The sequence below is a fragment of the Elephantulus edwardii genome, unplaced genomic scaffold (assembly GCF_000299155.1).
Source record: "Elephantulus edwardii isolate Elephantulus edwardi_28Jun2011 unplaced genomic scaffold, EleEdw1.0 scaffold00238, whole genome shotgun sequence".
NCBI lineage: Eukaryota > Metazoa > Chordata > Mammalia > Macroscelidea > Macroscelididae > Elephantulus > Elephantulus edwardii.
In genome coordinates, this window is record NW_006399988.1 from 732,172 (window position 1) to 752,389 (window position 20,218).

The 20,218-nt window shown below is 42.6% G+C and overlaps 1 protein-coding gene and 1 pseudogene across 1 annotated transcript in view; one reads left to right on the plus strand and one right to left on the minus strand.

Moving 5' to 3' along the window:
* FANCC (Fanconi anemia, complementation group C) overlaps positions 1 to 20,218 on the plus strand; it is a 388,004-nt gene that overhangs the window by 120,736 nt on the left and 247,050 nt on the right. The window lies entirely within an intron of this gene.
* On the minus strand, positions 16,193 to 18,424 carry LOC102870349 (annotated as a pseudogene).

Here is a 20,218-nt window from a genome sequence, read left to right on the forward strand (position 1 = left end):
GCGATTGGCACAGGACAGAGCGGAGTTTAGGGCTGTTGTACATAGGGTTGCTATGAGTCTCAAGCGACTCGACGGCACATAACAACAACAACAACATGGGTTTCTTATGAAAACAAGTGTTCTGGCATTCCCATTCTTCTCATTTCAAGCCGTTGTTTGTTTTGACCCACACAGTCAAATGCTTTTGCAGAGTCAAAGAAACACAAATAAATATTCTTGTAGTCTTTTCTACTTTCAGCCAGGATCCATTTGACATTATTAATGATATCCCTGGCACCATGGCCTGTTCTAAACCCAGCTTTAACTTCTGGAAATCCCTGTTCATGTACTGTTCTAGCTGTTTTTGGATGATCTTCAGTAATTTGTTTCCATGTGATATTTATGTTGTTTGATAATTTTGATATGCTGTTGGATCAGTTTTCTTGGGTATGGAAACAAATATGAATCTCTTCCAGTCAGTAAGATAGACATTTTCCAAATTTCCTGGCACAGGCTCATGAGCACATCCAGGGCAGCAGCTTTTAGTTGAAACATGTCAATTGTTATCTCATCAATTCCTGGGGCCTTATTTTTTTCCAGTACCTTCAATAGAAGCATTTGGAAGCAGGAATGGCATTCACTTCCTAAATAGCATGTCTCCAAAAACTCTATGAACTTTGATAAATGTTGATAGTTGTAGAGGGGCTCTGGCCTTTTGTTTATTGGGTGGCTATGAGTCATGCTCGACTTGAAGGCAATCAACAACAACAACGCTTTCAGTGAAGCTTGAGCTTCTTGCCTCATCACCATTGAGTCTTTATCATATACTACTTGCTGAAATTTTTCATTATTGATAGTTAGTTTTAGTACAGTGGCTCTGTATTCCATCCATTTCCTTTTGATACTTCCTGGGTCTTTTAAGATTTTTCCCATAGTGTCTCTCGTAATTGCAACTTGAGGCTTGAATTTGAACTTGTTTTTCACTTCTTTCGTATGAGAAATACTGAAGAAGTTCTTCCCCTTTTATTCTCCAACTCGAGATGTGGCTTTTTTTATTCTCCAGCTCAGATCTGTTGTTTGTAGGGTTGCTGTAAGTTATACTCAGCACAGCAGCACTCAAACTACAGCAACATCATACTGAGTGAAATAAGTCAATCATAAAAAAATCAAGTATTTTATTAAACCAATATTATACACATAAACACACAAACACATACATGAAAAGGTTTATACCCAGAGGGTAAAACAAAACAGACAGCATTCTTTAATGGTTACCAGTGACAAGAGGTGAAAGGAGGGAAAATTACTAACTAGATAGAAGACAGTGATTAAGGATGACAGAAGGATTGATGCCTTTGAATTGTGGTGGTGAAGAAGAGTACTGGATAGCCCGTGGATTGCAAAAAAAACTAGCACATCTGTCTTAGAGGAAGTACATCTAGAGTACTCCTTAGAGACAATGATGGTTAAACTTGACCTCACACACTTAGGACATGCTGTCAGGAGAGCTGTTCCTTGGAAACAGACATCATTCTTTGAAAGGGCTAGGTGAGAGGAAGACTGTCAGTTGACACAGTGACTCTAACTTGTCGAGTGTGGAGAGATGGGAGGATGGCACAGGATAGGGCAAGGTACAGATCTATTATTCATAGGGTCACTATGAGATTTAATCCCTTTGACCGTGCCTAACAACAACATCAAGACTTTGGAGAGGTCCCAGACTTCAGGCATTCCCGATGCTGTATGTCTCCCATTCTCTGGTACAAAGGATCTTGATTGTGGATCCAAGCAAGATGAAATCATTGGCAATTTCAGTCTTCTCTCCATTTGTCATGATTTTTCCCATTTGCCCAATAGTGACAATTTTTCATGTTCTTGATGGTGAGATGTAGTCAATATGGAAGGCTGGAGGCAAGTATGAAGAAGCTTCATCTCATACGCTCTGGGAAGTGTTGTTAGGAGTTGCTGTTTCTTGGAAAGGGACATTAAACTTGGAAAGGTGGAAGGTTGGCAAAAGAGCGAAAGACTCTGAACAAGATGGGTTGACACTGTAATTGCAGTAACGTACTTAAGTGTGTCAGAGATGAGAAGGATGGCACAGAATAAGACAGGGTTCAGATCTCTTATTCATATAGTCTCTGTGAATCATACTTAGCGCTTAACACCAATTTACAACAGTCTCCTTATAGACTTTGAGTATTGTGAGGACTAAGGAATGTAAAGTACTCTCAATTTGCACTGGCTAAAATACCAGCGTCTAATGGTAGAGTCGCTAGTCTATGCCAGGCAATTTGGAAGACCGGGCTGTCTGGCCAACACATTGGAAGAGGTCTATATTTATTCCTAATCCCAAGAAGGGTAATCCAATTGAATGTGGAAATTATCAAACAATATCACTGATATCACATGCTAGCAAAATACTGCTGAAGATCATTCAAAAGTGGCTGGAACAGTACAGAGATAAGGAATTGCCAGAACTTCAAGTGGAATTTAGAAGACACCGTGACACTAGGGATATCATTGCTGATGTCAGATGGATCGTGGCCGAAAGTAAGGAATACCAGAAGAATGTGTATTTGTGTTTTATTGACTATGCAAAGGAGTTTGTGTGAATGGTTGACATTGAGAAGAATGGGAATCCCAGAGCACTTGAGTGTGCTTGTGAGGAACCTATGCCTTGAGCAGGGGAGCACTTGCATGGTTTGGAATTGGGAAGGGAGTGCATCAGGGATGTATTCTGTTTCCATACCTGTTCAAGCTATATGTTGAACAAATTATCCGAGAAGCTGGACTCTATGAAGTGAAATGTGGCATCAGGATTGGAGGAGACTCATCAATAACCTGCATTATGCAGATGACACAACCTTGCTTGCTGAAAGTGTGGAGGACTTGAAGCACTTGTTGCAGAAGTTCAAAGAATGCAGCCTTCAGTATGGATTGTGTCTCAAAAAGACAAAGATTCCTACCACTGGACCAATAGGCAATGTTATGATGGATGGAGAGGAAATTGAAACTGTCAACAACTTCATCTTACTTGGATCCACAGTTGATACACTTGGTACGAGCAGTTGTGAAAAAAGGAGACGCATTACAATGGGAAAATCTGCAGTTAGGGACCTTTCCAAATTATTGAGGAGTAGTGATGTCAGTTCAGGTCTGATTAAGGCCACGGTTTTTTCAATTAATTACTAGTTATGCATCCGAGACCTGGACAGTGAATAAGTATGACAGAAAGAGAATTGGTATCTTTGAGCTGTGGTGGTGGAAAAGAACTCTGAACATCCCATGGACGGCCAAGAAAACAAAGAGATATGTCTTGGAAAGGGTGCAGCCAGAGTACTCTTTGGAGGCAAGAATGATGAAGCTTCGACTAACATACTTCGGGCATATTGCTAGGAGGTGCTATTCCTTGGAGAATGACATGGTGTTGGAAAAGATGGAGTTTCAGCAAAGAAGAGGAAGACCCTCAACCAGGTGGATTGATAAGGTGACTGCTGCAATGGGCTCTTGAGCGTCAGGAAGTCTGAGGATGATGCAGGACAGCACTGGTTTCCGTTCTTTTGTTCTTAAGGTAGCTGAGTCATACTTGACTCGATGGCACTTAAAAATAACAACAATGGTAGAAGATTGATTGCACTGTCTTAGTACTTCCCTTTCTGCACCTAGTATTGTTGTTGTTGTTATGTGCCCTTGAGTCCTTTGCGACTCATAGCAAGCGATCCCATGTACAACAGCCCTAAACCCTGCTCTATCCTGTGCCAATCTCATTGCCTCTGACACACCCATCCCGAGTACCCCAGTCACTGAATCAATCCACCTCATAGAGGGTCTTCCCCTCCTGCGCTGTCCCTCCAGTCTACCCAGCATGATGTCCCTCTCCAAAGACCTGTCTCTCCTTACAACATGTCCAAAGTATGGCAGACAAAGCCCCAGAATCCTTGCCTCCAAGGAGCAGCCTGGTTTAATCCTCTCTACGATGAATCTGATTGTTTTCTTGGCAGTCCATGGTACACAGCTCAAAGGCGTCAATTCTCCTTCTATCCTCCCTAGTCATTGTCCAACTCTGATGCATAACAAGTGATTGCAAAAACCATGGCCTATATCAGGCAGACCTTAGTCTCCAGAGAGACACTGTTGCTCCTGAGTATTTTGGAGAGGTCCCTAACCGCAGACTTTCCCATCGCAATACGTTTTTTGATTTCCTGGCTACTGGTGCCAAGAGCTTTGACCATGGAGCAGAGCAAACTGAAGCTGTGAACAATCTCAATCTCTTCGCCATCCATCCTGATGCTACCGATTGGTCCAGTGGTGAGAATTTTTGTCTTCTTGACATTGAGCCTCAGTCCATATTGAAGGCTGCAGTCCTTGACCCTCTGCAGTAAGTGCATGAAGTCCTCTTCAGTTTCAGCGAGCAAGGTTGTGTCATCCGCATAATGCAGATTGTTGATAGATCGTCCACCAATCCTAACGCCACGCCTCTCCTCATAGAGCCCCGCCTCTCGGATAATCTGCTCTGCATACAGGTTGAAAAGGTATAGAGACAGGACACATCCCTGATGTGCACCCTTCCCAATTTTGAACCATGCAGTGTTGCCCTGTTCTGTTCTAATGACTGCTTCTTGGTCCAAATATAGGTTTCGCATTAGCACGATTAAATGTTCTGGGATTCCCATTCTTCTCAGAGTCAGCCACAGTTGTTATATATATTCCACACAGTCAAATGCCTTTGCATAATCAATGAAACACAGATAGACATTCTTCTGGTATTCTCTGCGTTCAGCTAAGATCCATCTATCATCAGCTACAATATCCCTAGTACCACGACCTCTTCTAAACCCAGCCTGGACTTCTGGCAGTTCTCTGCTGATGTACTGTTCCAGTCGTTTTTGGAGCATCTAGTATTAGATTGACTTTTACTGTGAAAACCCAGACTGGTGCCACTCAAGGCTGCTGCTGCCTGGTTTCCAGTCAAAATCCACTTGACGTCCTCCATGCCCCTGCCTAGGCTGACATAGATATCCTTACATGGATTTATTTATAGGATCACTGTTAGTAGTTGAATGGATGACACCTAACAGCCACACATAGATTTATGTCTGATTGGCCAGTCTGGCTAACTGTGCCATACCTGCTGTGGTGAGTTCTACTTCCCTTTAAAGGACAAGCCAAGCCTTGTAATAAAGGCCATCCTCAGAGGAGATAATGGTGCTATCACTGACTTTTCCTGACTTCAAGTACCTAATCACTACAGCTTATTCCCCCATTTGCGCTAGTTTTTGAAAATAACTTAGAGAGAGATGCTGCTGGAGGTATTGACAACTGTTTTATTTCTATATTTAGGACAACTTTGATTCTTAGAAGGAAAAGGTCTACAGTATGCGAATGACTATGTAGATGTAATTCTCTTTTGCTGCTACTGCTGCTGTTGTTGTTGTTATGTGCTGTCGAGTTCCTTGCAACTCATAGTGACACTATGTACAAAACCCCTGAACCCTGATCTATCCTGAGTCAACTTTATTGTCTCTGACACACCTACACCCATTACCCCAGTCACTGAATCAATCAATCTCATCAGGGGTCTTCCTTTCTTGTGCTGTCTCTCCACTCTTCCAAGCTTGGTGTCCCTCTCCATGTAATGGTCCCTCCTTGCAACATGCTCATAGTATGTGAGAGGAAGCTTCAGAATCCTTTCCTTCAAGGAGCAGCAGCCTGGTTTCACCTTCTCTGGGATGATCAAGTTTGTTCTCCGAGCCACCCATATTCAATACTCTTCTCCAGCACTACAGCTCAGAGGCATCAATTCTCCTTCTGTCTTCCCTAGTCTTTGTCCAGCTTTCTGATGCATAGCAAGTTACAAAGACTGTGGCCTGGATCTGGGCCACCCTGATCTCCAGCCTGACATCATTGCTATTCAGTACTCTGGAAAGGTTCTGGACAGTAAATTTTCCCAATGCAATTGGTCTTTTGATTTCTTGGCTGCTGATATGAAGAGTGTTGATTGTGGAGCCAAGCAAATGAAAGTTGTTAAGAATCACAATCTCTTCACCATCTATCATGATGCCAGTCAGCCCAGTTGTGAGAATCTTTGTGTGTCTGTTTTTTTCAGGGGGTGGGGGTGCGTTTTTGTTTCTTTTTAACAAGACATATTTATTTCTTACGTTGAACCATTCTTTTTTACTTCTTATGAATCCCCCTTGGTCATGGTGATTTTTTTTTTTAATGAGCTTTTGGATTCAATTGACTAGGATTTTGTTAAGGATTTTTATGTCTATGTTCATGAGAGTTATTGGTCTGTAGTTTTCTTTCTTGATAATATCTTTTCCTACTTTTGTTATTGGGGTTATGCTTGCTTCATAGAATATGTTATATATAAAAAAGGAGTTTGAGGGTATTGGTCCCAAGAAACGAACAGGCCTTTATTGTGTTCTCTGAGAGAGATGCCAAGTGACCCAGCAGCATGGCATGCAGATAGGATCGAAATGGTGGGGCACCAGAGCACTGGCAGTTTGGGCGGTTTCCTTTTTATAGGGGTCCTGGGGAGGACTAAGATGGTATTTCTTGGAATTTGACATGTTAATTAAGTTAGGTTTTAGCACCTTTTTTCCAAGCTCAGACTCTTATCAGGATCTATTGTCTGGTCTGGTCTTTGATATGACCAACTTAGATGTTATCAAGTTTCCCAGGAAGTGATCAGGCTTGGCGGTGGTGGGGGAACTGCCATATTCTTCCTTCAGAATGCATCTGGGACTGTTCCTTCTTTTTCTATGTTTTAAAATAACTTAAGTAGAATTAGTGATAAATCTCCTCTGTATGGTTGGTAAAATTCAGCTGTGAAGCCATCTGGTCCAGGACTTTTCTTGTGACTTTTCTTTATGACCAGCTCAATTTCTTCTTTTGTGTTGGGTCTGTTCAAGTGTTCTACATCTGACCATATCAGTTTGGGTAAGGCTTAAGTTTCAAGAAATTTGTCCATTTCCTCTAAGTTTTCAAATGTATCTAAACATGGGTTTTTTTGGTGGTTGTTGTTGTTATGTGTATGACTCATACTGACCTTATGAACAAAAGACCTGAACCTATTCTATAACTATTGTCATTTCCATGTTGTTTAGGAACTGAATGCCACTCCTGCTTCCAAGTCTGTCTCAATCTGGGAGCTCCACCAAGCACTGTCTACCCTGGGTAACCATTATGGCATTTGACACACCAGTGGCACAGTGTTCACCAAACAATCCACACCTAACCTTCACCCAAAGCAGGAAGAACCCACCTCTCAGAATCTAAATGGCTTCACATAGGAGCCTCCAAAGGAAGATTCAGTCAGAAGTCAGCCAACTTTTGAATACCCAGTCCTGACTTTTGAATACCCAATCTAGCACCCCAGATCCTGATTGGCTCTAAACAAGAGGCTTCCATTTCACAGCTCATTGTTAGCCAAATCCAGTAATTCTATTCAGCTCACACATGTTTGTGAATGCAATAAAAACAACCAAACGGTATACACCTGACCTGCATCCAAAACAAGAAGAGCCCCCCCCCTTCTCAAAATCAAAACAGCTTCATACATTTCTGTTTCATTTCCTCTGGTTCTGTTGTGATGTCACCTCTATCGTTCCTTAACCAAGTTATTTGTGTCTTCTCCTTTTTTCTTTTGTCAAGTTTGCCAAGGCTTGTCAATTTTATTGACCCTTTCCAAAAACCAGCTTCTGCTTGTTTTTCTGTTTTCTATCTCATTGATTTTAACTCTTATCCTTACAATTTCTTTTCTTCTAGAGGCTGTTGGGCTAGATTGTTGTTTTTTTCTATTTTATGAAGATAGTGAATTAGATCATTAATTTTTCTTCTTCATTTTTTTTATGTGTTTTTTTTTTTTAATGTTTATAAACTGCCCATTGAGGACTACCTTATCTGCATCCCAGAGGTTTTGGTACATTGTATTTTCATTAACATTGGTTTTGAGAAACTTTTTTATTTCATTCTTCATTTCTTCTATTTTATTCTTCTATTCTGTTTCATTTCTTCTGTTTTAGCAGGGTGTTATTTAGCTTCCACAATGATGGCTGTATAAACTTTATCCTCTTGTGGTTAATTTCTAGTTTTATGGCATTGTGGCCTGAGAAGATACTTTTAATTATTTCAGTGTTTTTTAATTTGTTGAGACTTGCTTTGTTCCCTAATACTTTATCAATTCTAGAGAATGTATGATGCGCACTTAAGAAGTAGGGAATGAGTTTTAGTGGGTGCAGTGCTTGGAATACATCCACAGGTCACGTTGGCTGACTGTGTAGTTTAAGTCTTCTGCATCTTTGTTAAGTTTCTTTTGAGTTGACCTGTCCTTTGGCAAGAGTGGTGTGTTAATTTCTCCTACCACTATTGTGGTACTGTATATATCTTTCTTCAGTTCTTTTAATAGTTGTTTTACTGAGAGCAGCTCCCATGAATGAAGGGTTACACTGCATCAGACCTCATCAAGAAAATGACCCCATCACAAAATCCCAACAACAGAGATTGATGATACTCAGGATGATAAACAATTGTAACCAGCAGAATATTCATTAAAAAAAATCTTTAAATCCGTATATTTTTTAAAAACGGTATGTTGTTATTAGGTGCCGTTGAGTTGAGTATGACTCATAGTGACCCTGTTAACAAAAGGTCTGAAGCCAGTACTGTCCTGCACCATCCTCAGACTTTCTGACACACAAGAGCCCATTGCAGCAGTCACCCTGTCAGTCCACCTGGTTGAGGGTACCAAAGCTTTAAATATTATTTAAAAGGCGTTTGCATTGACTAAATCATTGATTGTATAAGTTATATCATTCCATATTCACCAGTTCAATATCTGTCACCAAAGCTATAGTTTCCAGCTAGACTTCCTCCTTTATTTCCAACTTTTGTATTCCAACCACAAGTTATATTGCATCGTGATTGCATGTTCCATTTCAGACTGGAAATGTTGTTATAATTAGGTGCTATCAAATCAACTACAATTCATAATGACCCTATGAACAACAGATCTGAACCTTGTCCTGTCCTAGGCCACTCTCACAATCTCCAGTGGTCAAACCTCTTGTTACATAACTGTCAGTCCATCTTGTTGAAGATCTTTTTCTCTGAGCCTCCATCTTTTCTTTTCCATGATTTCCATGATTTTTCATGTTTCTATGAAAAGGAAACATAATTTCCTTTTCCAAGAACTAGCCGCTCCTGACAACCCATATAAAATACGTGAGACAAAGTTTTATCATCCTTGCCTCTAAGGAGGACCTGGTTGCACTTCCTCCAAGATAGGCTTAGTTGTTCTTTTTGTTGTCCACGAGATATTTTGAACTCTTCTCTAACATCATACTTCAAAGACCTCAGTTCTTCTTTAATTCTGTCATTTTTATTCATTGTTCAACTTTTAGATGCATAACAACTATTTGAAAAGACTATGACTTTGATCGGGCAAACCTTAGTCTTTATACTGACATCCTTGTTCTTTAGCAATTTGGATAAATACTTGACAGCCGATTTTCCCAATGCAACATGTCTTTTGATTTCTTGACTGTTATCACCATGGATGTTGACTGTAGATTCAAGTAAGTTGAAATCATTGACAACTTTAATCTTTTCTCAGACTATTATGATATTTGCTTTTTGGTCCTCTGATGAGGGTTGTGTTGAAATATAATCCATATTTAAAGCTGAACTCTTTGTTGTTCTGCAGCAGGTGTTTCAAGTTTTCTTCAGTGTCAGCAAGCAAGGTTTTGTCATATGCAAAATGATGGTGGTTGTTGTTGTTGTTGTGTGCCATCAAGTCACTTGTGACTCATAGTGACCTATGTACAACAGCCCTAAACCCTGCTCTATCCTGTGCCAGTCTCACTGTCTCTGACACACCAACCCCCATTACTCCAGTCATTGAATCAATCGCCCTCATAGAGGGTCTTCCTCTCCTGGACTGTCCCTCCACTCTCCCAAGCATAATGTCCTTCTCCAAGGACTGGTCCTTCCTTGCAACATGTGTCCATAGTATGTCAGACGAAGATTCAGAATCCTTGCCTCCGAGGAGCAACCAGGTTTATCCCTCTCCGGTTGGAACCTGTTCGTTTTCTTAGCAGTACACGGTATATTCAGTACTCTTTTCCAGCACCACAGATCAAAGGCATCAATTCTCCTTCTATCATCCCTAGTCATTGTCCAGCTCTCTCATGCATAGCAACTGATTGCAAAGACCATGGCCTGTATCAAGTGCACCTTAGTCTGCAGAGTTGCTCTTCAGTACTCTGGAGAGGTCCCTAACAGCAGGCTTTCTCATAGCAATATGTCTTTTAATTTCCTGGCTGCTGATGCCAAGAGTATTGACTGTGAAGCCAAGCAAAGTAAAGCTGTGAACAATCTCAATTTCTTCACCATCCATTATGATGCTGCCAGTTGGCCCAGTGGTGAGAATCTTTGTTCTTCTTGATATTGAGCCTCAATCCATGTTGAAGGCTGCAGTCCTTCACCTTCTGCAGTAAGTGCTTCATATCCACTTTAGTTTCAGCAAGCAGGGTTGTGTCACCTGCATTATGCAAATTGTTGATGACTCTTCCACCAATCCTGATGTCACACTTCTCTTCTTGGAGCTCAGCCTCCCAGATAATCTGTTCTGCATACAGGTTGAAAAGGTATGGGGATAGGACACATCCCTGGCATACACCCTTCCCAATTTTGAACCATGCAGTGTTTCCTTGCTCTGTCCTGACGACTGCCTCCTGGTCCAAGTATAGGTTTCGCATTAGCACAATCAAATGTTCTGGGATTCCCATTCTTCTCAGAGTCAGCCACAGTTTGTTATGATCCACATAGTCAAACGCCTTTGCATAATCAATGAAACACAGATAGACATAGAAATCTTTAATTCCTCATCTTTGACTTCAGTGGTAAACAACAAGTATAAACAGGGACCTCACCTGGTATACTGCACAGGAATCATATTCACTACATCAATGGAAAGGGTTAATGGGGGGGGGGGCGATTATAAGCATTCAAAAGAAGATCAAGAACTGACTGTGAAATAGACCATCAGTTATTAATATGTAAGGTCAAACTGAAGCTTAAGAAAAGAAAAACAAGTCTATGAGAACAAAAAAGAAATGACTTGAGCCCATCTCACCTGAATTTAAAAATCATTTCAAGATTTTAAAATCATCAAGAATGGATTTCATGCTTTGAACTCTAATGACTCAAAACCAGATAAATTGTGGTTGATATCAAGCATATCACCCATGAAGAAAGAAAAAAAGTCATTACAAAGACAAAGCAGAGAGGAAAGATAAAAATAGATATAAGGAGGTCAATGCAAAGGGGGAAAAAAATAATGAAATAGAACTGAACAGAAGATTTCAAAATGCAGCTCAGAAGAAAAAGTAAAGTATTATTGTTATAAAGAAAGAATTGAAGTTAAATAATCAAACAGGAAGAAAAAACTTAGCATTTCTCAAGCTGAAAAACGTAAAGAGCAAATTCAAGTGTGAAATTGTAATACTGAAGGATTCTATGGGGAAAATATCGAATGGTTTAAGGAAGCATCAAGAGAAGATGAAAGCAGTACACACACACATAAAATAACTAAGAGAGAGAGAAACAGAATGACAGAGACATAAGGTGAAAGACTCACTGTACCAAAAAGAATTTATCAACAACTAACCATGTCAGGAAGTAGCATATGATCAAGAATAATGGTAGTTTGACTTAGCGGTGTATCACAGCTGACAATGAAGGCATTGGCAAAAAATAAGATCCCAAGAACTGATGGGAATACCAGTTGATAGATTTCAACAAACAGATGCAGCCCTGGACTATCATATGCCAATAATTTTTTTCTTTTTGTGTTTATATTAATTTTTATATTCTTATTGATGGATGGTGAAGAGGTTGAGATTGTTAACAGCTTTAGTTTACTCGGCTCCACAGTCAACACTCTTGGCACAGCAGCCAGGAAATTAAAAGATGTATTGATATGGGAAAATCTGCTGTCAGAGACCTCTCCTAAGTATTGAAGAGAGGTGATGTCACTCTGGAGATTAAGGTGCACCTGATACAGGCCATGGTCTTTGCAATCACTTGCTGTGCATCATAGAGCTGGACAATAACTACAGAGTATAGAAGAAGAATTGATACCTTTGAGCTGTGATGTTGGAAAAGAGTATTGAATATACCATGGATTGCTAAGAAAATGAACAGGTTCCACCTGGAGAGGGTTAAACTTGGTTGCTCCTTGGAGGCAAGGATTCTGAGGCTTCGTCTGATGTACTTTGGTAATGTTGCAGGGAGGGACCAGTCCTTGGAGAAGAATGTCATGCTTGGGAGGGTGGAGGAACAGCGCAGGGAAGGAAGACCCTCTATGAGGTGGATTGATTCAGTGACCAGGTAATCAGGGTGTATGTGCCGGAGACAGCAGGATTGGCACAGGATAGAGCATAGTTTACAGCTGTTGTACAGAGGGTCTCTGTGAGTCATAGGCAATTTGATGGCACATACCAACAACAACAACAACATTGTTGGTCTGCCAGAGTTGGCTGACACAAGAGAATTTCAAGAAACAGCGTATGATCAAAAGGCAGTGGTCATGAAGGAGGAAGTTCCTGCTGCTGTGAAGGACTTGGCAAAAAAATAAAGCCCCAGGAATTGATGGAATACTAGATGTTGCCCTGGATGTACTCACCAGGTTGTGGCAAAAATCTGTAGGACAACTACTTGACCAATGGACTAGAAAGAGACCCATTTTTATTCCCATTTCAGAAAAAGAAGGTGCCCAACAAAATGTGGGAATTAACAAAAAATATCACTACTCTCACACACAAGCAAAATCCTGCTGAAGATTATCCAAAAATGACTTGAACAGTACTTTGACAGAGGACTATCAGGAATAGAAGCCAGGTTTAGAAGAGGTCATGGCACGAGAAATATCATTGCAATGTCAAATGGATCTTGGCAGAAAGCAGAGTACTAGAGGAATGTCTTATTTGTGTTTCGTTGAGCATTAAAGGCATTTGACTGTGTGGATCACAACAAATTGTGGCTAACCTTGAGGGAAATGAGAATCCTAGAACACTTGATTTTGCTTATGTGAAACCTATACTTGGACCAGAAAGTAGTCATCAAAACAGAGCAGGGAAATACTGCATGGTTCAAAATCAGCAAAGAAGTGTGTCAGGGATTCGTCCTGTTTCCATTCCTCTTCAGTCTATATGCAGAACACATCATTCAGGAGGCTGGGCTTTATTAGGAGGAATGGGACTGGAGGAAGACTCATCAATAACTTGCGTTATGCACATGGCACAACCTTGCTTGCTGAAACTGTGGAAAACATGAAACCCTTGCTGCAGAAGGTCAAGGATTGTAATCTTAGTATGGATTGAATCTCAACGTCAAGAAGACAAAGATTCTCACCACTGGGCCAATTGTCAACATATGATGGATGGAGGAGAAATTGAAGTTGTTAACAATTACAGTTTGTTCTACAATCAACACCACTCTTGGCACCAGAAAATCAAAAGACAAATTGTATTAGTTAAACCTACTGTCAGGGACTTCTCCAGAGTACTGAAATGTAAAGATGTCAGTGTAGAGACTAAGGTGCACCTGATCCCGACCATGGTCTTCACAATTACTTGCTATGCATCAGAGAGCAGGATAGTGACTATGACGGAAGAACAATTGATACTTTCAAATTGTGGTGCTAGAGGAGAGTCTTGAACGTATCATGAATCGCCAAGATGTATCTTGGAGAGGATCAAACCAAGTTTCTCCTTGGATGCTAGGATTTTGAAGCTCTGTCTTATATACTTTGGACACATGACCAGGAGGAACTGCGGCTTGGAGAAGGACTCATGCTCAGAAGGGTGGAGCGATGGCATAGGAGAGGAAGACCTCAGATGAGATGGATTGATATAGTGACAGGGGCAATGGGGTTGGTGTGTCAGAATTAGTGAGACTGGCTCAGGACAGGGGAGACTTCAGAGCTGCTGTACATAGGGTTGCTATGGGTTGCAGGCAACTCAAAGGCACATAACAACAACAACTTTTGTCAGGAGAGTCTTGGCACTTTAGTCTGTAGGTAATTGTGCTGCTAAACCTCTGGTTCCTTTTTGAAGTTTTGAATCTATGAGCAACTCTCAAAGAGAAAGTTAGGCAGTCTTCTGTGTGACTTAAAGGTGCAGAAATATGTTGAAAGGTCAACTGTAAGTTTGGGCTCACTTACTGACAACGAGTTTGCATTTGAATTTACCTATTTGTTATTTATTTTATACATTAATTTGATTATATATGGCATATATTATTGCTATTAGTATGCTTCAAGTTGGAGTCAGAATAGGCTGTGGCACAAAGGACATAATTACTAATATCAGGTGGCTCTTAGCAGATAATACCAGAAGGTGTCTATGTGTGTTTTGTTGACTATGCAAAGAAATTTCTCTGTGTGGATCATAACAAATTATGGCTAACATTAAGAAGAATGAAAATCCCCAAATACTTAATTGTGCTTATGTAAAACTTATACCTAAATTAAGAAGCTGTTTTCCAAACAAGGACTTCATAGTTCAAAACCAAGAAAGGTGTACATCAGGGCAATATTCTTTATCCATGCCATTTAAATTTGTACTGGGGTAATCGGAATGGGTGTATAGGAGACAGTGCAATTGGCACAGTACAGAACAGAGTTTAGGGCTGTTGTACGTAGGGTCGCTATGAGTCGCATGCGACTTGATGGCACATTAAATTTGTATGCTGAGCAAATCATTTGAGAAACTGGACTTTATGAAAAAGAATATGTCATCAAGATCAGAGGAAGATTCATCATCAAACTGCCTTATGTGGATGATACAACCTTTTTTGCTGAAAGTGAAAAGGATTTGAAACACTTGTTGCAGATGATCAAAGACTATAGCCTTCAATATTAATTTCATTTCAACATCAGGAAAACACAACTCTTCACCACTGGTTGGACCAATAGGTAACACCATGATGGCCCAAGAAAAGATTGAAGTAGTCAACAATTTCATCTTAATTTGAATCCACAATCAGCACTTATGGTAGGTAATATCTGTCAAGAAATCAAAAGAAATGTTGCACTGTAAAATTTGTTGTCAGGAACTTCTCAAAGTGCTTAAGGCAACTATATTAGTTTAAAGATGAGTCATATCTAATCCAAGCTTTGATATTTTCAGTTACTTACTATCTGTTTGAATGTTGACAGAAAATTCAATACCTTTGAGTTGGAGAAGAGTACAGAATTTCTCAAAGACTGCCAAAAGAACAAATACATCTTTCTTGGAGAAAGTGCAAAAGGATGCTTCTTAGAGGAAAGGATGGTGAAACTTTTTTCCACACACTTTGGGCATGTTGTCAGGAAAGACTAGTGCTTGGAAAAAGACTTCATTCTGGGAGTGGTAGAGTGTCACAGAAAGAGAGAAAAACCCTCAATGACATGGATTGAGACACTGATTGTATTAATGGGCTCAGTCTATCAAAGATAATGAGGATGTCACAGGAAAGGGCAATATTCAAATCTGTTATTCAGATGATTGGTATGATTCATAGTTGACTCAGTAGTACCTAACAATGACAAGAACACGTTTCCAATTTAAAAAATAAATGGAGGGTAGGTGAAACTTTATAAATCAATTTCTTTTCTCAGTCACCAATTTATAGACAAATTGTTCTGTGACTGTTTATAATCCTCACAATATGTCAACTTTCTCCCCATTTCCACCTTGTCCTCCTCAGTTCTCTTCACCCAATTGTCCTGCCTCTTCTTGCTTTCTTTTTTTTTTTCGTGGTGAAGACATTTATTTAATATGGAGGGTGGGGTATTGCTGTCTCTGTGTACGGGGGTGGTAGGGAGACAACCAGAGGGATTTGTGTCCTGGAGTAAGAGGCTGTTCTGGCTCCAGGCTGGAAGGTGGGGAGCAGACTGAAGGGACAAGGGAGGTGTGTAAGGAGTTAGGGTGAAGCTCTGCACACATCCTTGGGACCACAGTCCAGGCCCACCCAATCACCAAAGCAAGAACCGAATAAATAAAGTGCAACTGTGGGGTTGGGGGAGGGGAAAAGGGAGGGCAGTGGGCACACCCACACCCACAGCCCACATTCAGTGCTGCCAGGTCTGGCCCACCTCCTGCCAGACCCTCTTGTCCAATCACCCCTATGTCCGTCCCTCCATGAGCCAGGAGAGGGCCCTGTGCAGCTACTGGAGGTAGCGATAGGCCTTAAAGCAGTGGTTGCCAGCATCAGCCACCACCACGTGGCCATCCGAGGTCAGTGCCAGGCCCTGGGGGCCATACAGTGGCTCTGCAGATGTGTTGATATAGGACAGGAAGGAGCCAGAGCTGTCAAATACCTGGATGCGGCTGTTGCCCCAGTCGGCCACAATGATGTTTCCATTGGAGTCCACAGCTACTCCCGTGGGGGCATTAAACTGCCCGTTGCCCTCACCATGAGAGCCAGACTTGAAGAGGAACTCACCATCGGCACTGTACACCTTCACTTAATGACTATGGAAATCTGTCACCACAATTTCATTCTTGTTGTTCACAGCTACAAAATGGGGCCCTGCAAAGTGTCGGTCAGTGGCCCCACGGCCCCCAAAACGGCCAACCAGTTTGCCATTGGGCTGGAATGTGAAGACACAGCAAGACTTGTTGTCGACCACAATGATATGTCCATTTCTATCTATAGCCACTCCCTTGGGGCCCATGAGGCAGCCAGCTCCAATCTTGGTCTTGAACTTGCCTTCAGGTGAGAAGATGCTGACCCAATGGTTGTCATAGTCTGCCACAGTAATGTCTCCATTAGTGTCCACCGCAACACCTGTGGGGCACTGCAGCTGGCCAGGTGAGCGCCCTCGGACCCCAAACCGGAACTTGAACTGTCCCTCATTGGAGAAAACCTGGATACATTGGTTGTTGCTGTCTGCTACCACTATGCGGCCACTGCTGGCTGCTGACACACCTTGTAAATTGGTGAATTCGCCTTTCTCCCGACCACGGCTGCCAACGTGGAAGACGAGCTCATCCTCGATAGGGTTGTCCTTCCGTTTGCCGCCTGTACTGTACATGGAGCTGGGCCTACGCACCGCCTTCTGGCGAATGTGGCTGCCTGGGCCGCCAGGAGACTTGACACGGCGCTTGACGTCGTTCGGGGAAGGTGGCAAGTCCCCTGGGCGCAAGGCACGCACGCAGAAGGGGCTGCCGCGCACTGGCTGTCCGTAGAGCAGCACCGAGAGGAGGAGCTCGCCCTCGGTGCGCGCAGTGTACACCAGCTCATACGTGCCATTGTTGTGGTCCACCACGGGCACTGGAAGCCGAGAGCCATCCGGTCCCGTGATCTCGGTGCGCAGCTCCGCACTCCCCGTGCGCACCAGCCCATCTTTGTCTTTGGTCGTGAAGGTGAGCGAGGCAGGCTGGCCCACTAGGGCCTGACGCAGACCTTCGCCTGTGGCCACCGTCTCGTGCGCCGTGGCGCTTGTGGTGAGCAGTGCACCCACGTTCGGTACTGATCGCCGCAGCCCGTGGACCTCAAGGACTAGTTCCAGCTGTGAGTTCTCATGTGGCCGTTCTGGGAAGGCCTGTGCTGCCAGCGCTGCCAGGCGCTCTCGCATGTGCTTGCGCACCAGCAGCACCTCTGGGGCCGAACCCAGACGCAGGGCCTGCTCCGTGAAGCTGCAACTACTGCCGATATGCTCCTGGCCCTGGCGCAGGGTGTCTAACTGGGACTGCAACACCTTCTGTTTGGCCCCACAAATGGCCTCCAGGTCGCTGACCAAGGCCTGCTTGCGCTGCTGAAGCACTTGCTCCAAGTCCTCGAAGGCTGCGCTGATCTGTGCCAGGGCCTCTGCCTTGCGCTCTTGCAGCTGCTGGCTGATGCCCCCAACTAAGGCGATAGCTGCAGACAGCTGTGGTAGCCTGCCACGCACTGCTTCGAGATGGCGCTGCAGAGCGGCCTTGTACTGCTCCACCACGTCCCGCAGCAGCACTGTGCCGTGCTCCCGGTGTTCCCGTGCCCGACACTCACCACACATGGCCGTCTCACAGGCCTCACAGTAAAACTCCATCGTCTTGCCTTCATGGTTGGGGCAGGAGAGGGGACGGCCAGCCACAGCGCTGAGGGGGTGGGGGTCCTCGGGGTCGTGGGCCCCATCAGGTGCCTGCTGCATGGCCTCCATGAGGCTGCTGATGAAGAAGTTGTTCTGCAGTGCTGAGAAACCCTGCTTAGGGAGGATGGACGTCTGCCGGCACACGGGACAGGACAGTGTCAAGCTCTGGGCAGGGATGTAGTTCTGAAGGCATCTCTCACAGAAGGTATGCAGGCAAGGCAGAACTTTGGGGCACTGGTATCGATCAAGGCAGATGCTGCATACCAGGAACTGTTTGCCCATTGGCTGGACCTCTGGTCCAGGGCTATCTTCCCTCTTTGCCATGATGTCCACTGATAGTTTCAGCCACTCACACTAGCCGCGGCGGAGGAGGATGGGAGGGCCAAGGCCCACAGTGCGGCCACTCAGAGGGGGCCCCCGGCACTGCCCCTGCTGCCAGAGCCCGTCCGCCCGGCCCGGTCCTGCCCGCGGCCCTCTTCTTGCTTTCTTAACTTTGTTTTGGGAAGTGTTTTAGTCCCTTATAGGTGACTGTTCTAAAGAGCATATTATTCCTGTTCACTTTATTGGCCTGTCTTTTGTATGTCTCTTTCAGAGTATCTTTAGTTCTAAGTTAAAAGGTTATCTAAAGGCTATAGTTTTGGGAGAGTCTGCTGTGTCTGTTGTACAAGTATGTCTGGTCTTTTTATGAATTTTAATTTTGTTACACTTCTTTCATCACCTCTGTCTAATACGATTACATATTATAATCCTGCATCTGGTCTCATGTTATGAAGCCTGACAGTTCATTAGACCTTTTGGAGAGCTCTGGTACCATCATTCGTGGGGAGCTGAATTGCTAACCCAAACAGCTGGAATCCTCCAGTAGCTCCTTGGAAGAAAAGGTAGTCTCTGTGTGGTTTATAGCCTAGGAAAATCTACTGGGGATCATCTGTGGGTTGATTTTGACTCAGTGGCAGTAAGAGATAATCCATTGGACTGATTGTTACTCTGAGGCTTTGATGGTGGTGTGGGATTTTTAAAACATATAATTTGTTTCAGACAGAAAATGGCCAGTAAGTGTAACTTAGATAACTCCTTGGAAGCTTTTAGGATACTAGTTGATAGCTCACCAGAGTAACATATAAAAAATTGTCTTTATGGACTATGTTATACCGATTTGCTTCAATGTCTTCCAAGACAATGGTCAGTCCCAGAATGTGTTTGGTTAAGGCTGAGAGATTGTTGTAACTTTGCCCTTGTGTACTATGTTACATAAGAGTATATGCACAGCATGTGGGTGTATGCACAGCATATGTGAATAGTGATTCTCTACACCTCTTCTAACCCTCAAAGAATTATTTCTTTCTGTGCCTTAACCTTTTCTTGGCTTTTTATAACTGTGGTCTCAGAAAATATCCTTTGTGATTGACTAATTATACTCAGTATAAATGCCTTCCTGGTACACACATGGTGTGAGGTGTTCCTTGAAATCATCATTCCCTCTACTATTAAGTAGTCTTCCATTGTATGTGTGTGTGTGTCTGCGTGTGCACTCTACAGAGATTTATCCACACACCCATTGACCATCATTGAGTTTGTTACCATCATTTAGTTATTGCTAATGGTACATTAAGTGTACACATGTCTACTTGTGTTCAAGTTCCCACTTTTCTCCCGGATATATGCCTAATTTTGGGATTGTTGGATAATATATTCCTTTTTCCAAGATTTTAAGTGTGTGCCATACCATTTTCTGTAAGTATTTAATTTCATTTGTACATTGATCATTTTATATTAAACTTAAGTCTAGTTTGGTGAAAAATCTAAGATGGGAGTATACATTTTTCCAAGTAGTCCTCAGCATAATTAACTTTCATTTCCTTAAATTCTTATGTATTTACTTTTGTAAAGGTATTTTTGAGTTCTTTTTTTATTATTATTAAATTTTATTAGTTTTAATGAACATTTACAGGGATTTTGGATTTTCATTCCTTCATTGCTGCACCCTTCTCTCTACCCTCCTCCACAGTTTGTTCTTCTTCCCCCGCCATCCGAATGTCTGTTTTAATTGTCCAATTGCCACAGTGCTTGTCAAAGTCAGTTCTGATTAATCTCCTTTGTCAGTGTGTCCCTTGCCAT